Below are 4540 nucleotides of genomic sequence, written 5' to 3'. Positions count from 1 at the left end.
GCCTCATTCTCATCGCACTCCCGCGTATCCTTCCCAAGTGTGGAAAATAACTAAAACAATTTTAAGGATTGAAAACGTTTTATGTTTATTGTATATTTCCATTTGAAGTTCAGATGTTTTGCATTCGCAGCCGGTGAGGATATTCCTCCTAAATCTACATTTAATCTTGTAAATTTCAATGAGATTTGCATTCGATTATGGGAAGGAAGCACAGATCAGCACTTTTTGCCTGTTGCAATTTACACTGGGTGGTGCGTCCGCTCCTTGACTCTCTGCAGCCAAGAAGCAAAAATTACATACAGTGCTCTTAGAATGACAATTCCAGTCTGGCAATTCGCCACACCATTGTTCTGTTATTCTCACATTCCCATCACTTCATCTGAACGATCCAAATCCTCTCTCCTGCAGCATTCTAAAAAATCCCTTACTGCATAAAAGCTGCCCATTCCACGCTTCACCGGCTGTGATAAAGAGTTATCACGACTCGAAAGTTTAGCTTTCTTTATCTCAATGGAAGCTGTCTGACTCGCTTGTGGTCTCCAGACTTTTCAGTCGAGATTCCAGCATCTGTAGTAAGTTTTCCAGGATTGCTGCAATACAGATGCAAAACAGTATCGCAAAAGAAGATAGTACGAACTGATCTCTCAATTGATGAATGATCATCTTCCGGTTTTCTTGCGATGATAACGTTTGTGGATATTTCCTTGGGATTGAGAGCACAACAATTCATGGTGATGTTTTTCAGCAAGAATGCTAAAATTGACTGGGACATGCGTCTCCGAATAGACTCGAACCACCAGCATTTTCATTAACAGCTCAACGCATTAACTGGTTGCGCCACCAAAACCTCCTACGAAAGCTTGCCAAGGGGATCCTCAGAGATATCTTGGAAACAGATTCATGTGTTTTGTTTACTGTCGCCGCTGCCTTCGTAATAGCCATTTAATACACCGTTAACGAATTATTCACAAGGTTTTGAAACCAACATTTCACTTTAGGTCCTGCTGTGCAATATTGGGAATTGTCTCAGTGATACAGATTCATTGATTTTGTGGAGACGTTTGGAGTAACTGTTCCAGTATCACCATTGAGAAAGAAAAATGAACAATAGTAAAAATAAAGAACTGCTGGAAAAACTCAGCAGGTCTGAGAGCACCTGTACACGAGCAGTTCTGAATGAGGAACAGTGAACTCCGAAACTTTAACTTTGCTTTCTCTCAACAGGCACTCCCAAACCTCCTGAGTTTCCTCCAGCAAATTTTGTTTTGATTAGAAAGAAGGGTGCACTTAAGCGTCCATCAAGAGTTACAGAATTGGTGTCTTGTTTTTTCTTATTTTTCATTTCTTTCTACTCCTAGCTAGCAACATTTCCTTTCTAACCTCTCGCCTTAAGTTACTGATTCAAACAGACTGCTGCAAGTTGTTTCTACAGATTTCAAATACAGTGTAAAGCTACTTCAGTTGTTGTGCAGGTTGAATTAGTGGAGGCAAAACAATGCTAAACATACTGTTCCATTTGAAAGAAATTTATTCTGAATTTTTTTCCCCAATGTTGGACATATTTCCGAATGACAGAATCAGTATATCCCTCCCCAGCTGTGCTCTGCATATGGATACCGGCCAGAAGGTGCATATTTGCCAGGCATCGCTCCTACCAGCGGCGTCTGCCTATGCAAGAGAATGGAGATTTTGTGAATGAATGACTGTCACATTCCGGGAAAAAAATGTTTGTAGGAAAGTGTGGTTCAGTGACTCTCCTCTCCACCTTTCCCCCACCCCAACAAAACATGCTGCATTAACTGAATCAAGTTCAAAATCACAGAAGCACAAATAAACCTGTTGGACTATAACCTGGTGCTGTGTGATTTTTAACTTAGTCCACCCCAGTCCAACATCGGCACCTCCAATTCACAGAATCAGTGTGGTGTTTCCCGGAGGCGGGACGAAGGATCCGAAGGAGGATCCCATGAGTCGCGGAAGGAAAATATGAACGAAAACGACAAGTACCGGAAATATGGGGAAACACGAGTGACCTTTATGGGGAGAGAAGTAATTCTTCTTCGGAAGAGGAACAGATTCGTGAGTGTTAAGTTGTAGAAATTGATGTTCCTTTTTTCCCCCTCGCATAAAGTGAATTGTGAACTGTGAAATGGGCATGAAAGTAAATATATGCAAAGAACTCGACAATGCAAAAGGTTAGGTGTATACACCTGAAGTTGCTAAGTGCACTATCACCATCCCCCACCAATCTCGCCACGAGCTCTTCTGAAATCTCCGTCCACTGATCCAACATTTTCGCAGTCTACAAATTTTTATCCTGGCTGTCAGCCGAAGCCGGGGACAAAAGTGATGAAAATTGAGGTAGCACGAGATCACCAACCAGATCTTTGGTAAACATTTTTTTTCATAGGCAGTAATATATAGAAGCTGGAATAGTTGTGTGAAAACTATTTACATTGTAGATAGCTCTTCAAAAACTTGCTTCCCTGACCGGGAATCGAACCCGGGCCGCGGCGGTGAGAGCGCCGAATCCTAACCACTAGACCACCAGAGACTGATGCATGCTTTCGTTGTCTCAATGCCTTTTACAGTGAAGTCAATGTATCGAAATGCATCGAATTTGTCATGCTTTAATTGTTTTATTTCCATGCGCTGGATATTACATTTTTTTCATGTCTTTGCTTGCTAAAATCTATTTCGGTCCGTCAGTGTTTGAAAGCTGCATTTGGCTTCATTCGAAGTTCTTTCTTAAAAAAAACATAATTGTCATCACGATATTTCACTAATTCTCTTTGGGACAGGAAATTTGTCGTCATTATCTAACGTGAATCATGTGAATTCAGCCATACAGAACTGTGCTTGATTTTTTAAATGTCCTCTGAAATCGCCTGTCAAGCTACGGGGTGTTTCAAACAACTGTAATTAAGACCATTAAACGACGGACCATCGGTATTGAGCCAAATATAGTTCATGATCCTAATTTAAACTTAATGACTCGGGCCTCTACTCTGACGTCAGACACTTTTTAACAAAAAAAAATCACTGATGAACCTCGGAGTGTCACTGGCTAAGCCACTATTAATTGCCGGTTCTTAGTTTCCCTTCAGAAGGCGATTGTGAGCTGACTGAAATTACATTAGATTCACTCCAGTTTCGAAATAGGCCCTTCGGCCCAACCAGTCCACACCGACCCTCCGAAGAGTCTCCCACCCAGACCCATTCCCGTCTGACTGATGCACCTACCACTACGGGCAATTTAGCACGGCCAATTCACCTGACCTGCACATCTTTGGACTGTGGGAGGAAACCGGAGCACCCGGAGGAAACCCACGCAGACACGGGGAGAATGTGCAAAATCCACACAGACAGACAATTGCAATCCATGTGTTGGAAGGGGACATATTTTGCCATGAGTGAAGAAATTCCCGGATTTTAACCAACCAATATTGAAGGAACGGTGATACATTTTTAAGTCAGAGTGCTGACAGGCTTGGAGGAGAACTTTGAAGTGGTGGTATTCCAATGTACCTACTGCCCTTGTCCTTCTATATGGTATTGCTGTCGATAAAGAAGAAGCTAAGGATCTTTGGTGAACTGCTGAAATACATTTTTAGGTGGTGGTGGAAAGAATGGGTTCTTGTGGATATGGTGCCAATCAAGTGGGTTGGTGTCAAGCTTCTTCTGAGTGGTTGGAACTGCACCCATCCAAGCTAGGGGGGAGTGGTGCATCATACTTGTCACTCGTCACTGATGGTCAGGCTTTGGGGAGTCAGGCAGTGAGTTATGTGCCGCAATTTACAAGCCTCTAGCTAGTTTTTTGTCAGCCAGCATAATTATATGGCTAGTCCCATTCAGTTTCTGGTCAATGATAACTTCCAGGATGCGGGTAATGCGGGATTCAGTGACGACAACATGTGAGAAGCATTAGTTAGATTGTCTCTAATTGGACATTGTTATTGCCTGGCATTTGCAGCATGAATGTTGTTTACCACTTACCAGCCAAAGTCTGGCTACTATCCAGGTTATGCCGTATGTGGGCATAAACTACTTCAATATCTGAGGAGTTCTGAATGATGCTGAACATTGTGCAATCATCAGTGAATATCCTCACTTCGAACCCTGTGATGGAGCGAGTGTCATTGATGAATGAGTAAAATAGGATTGGTCCTTGGCCACTCTCTTAAAGAATGCCTCGAGGGATGCTCTGAAGCTGAGGCGACTGACCTCCAAAATGTGGTCGGTACGACTCCAACTCGTACAGAGTTTTCTGCTGGTTCCCATTGACTCCTCTTTTGCTTGGGCTCCTTGATGTCACACTCGGTCAACTGTGACCTTGATGTCAAGGCTGTCACTATCAGCTCACTTCTGAAATTATGCTTTCTTGTCCACGTTTGAAGCAAGGCTGTAATTCGGTCAGGAGCTGAGTGGCCCTGGCAGAATTCAAACTGAGTGTCACTGACAAATTATTGCTGAGCAGACGTTGCTTGGAAACTCTGTTCATGACAACTTCCATCAATTTACTGATGACTGAGGGTAGAAT

At 42.8% G+C, this 4540-nt stretch overlaps 1 non-coding gene across 1 annotated transcript; it reads right to left on the bottom strand.

Moving 5' to 3' along the window:
• Positions 1-2482: 2482 nt before the first annotated feature.
• trnae-cuc (transfer RNA glutamic acid (anticodon CUC)) lies at positions 2483-2554 on the bottom strand. The gene has a single exon. It is a non-coding gene; the product is annotated as a tRNA-Glu (tRNA).
• Between the last annotated feature and the right edge of the window lie 1986 nt (positions 2555-4540).

Source organism: Chiloscyllium punctatum, chromosome 30 (genome assembly GCF_047496795.1).
Source record: "Chiloscyllium punctatum isolate Juve2018m chromosome 30, sChiPun1.3, whole genome shotgun sequence".
In the NCBI taxonomy this organism is placed as follows: Eukaryota; Metazoa; Chordata; class Chondrichthyes; order Orectolobiformes; family Hemiscylliidae; genus Chiloscyllium; species Chiloscyllium punctatum.
This window is presented reverse-complemented; position numbering and strand designations above follow the sequence as displayed.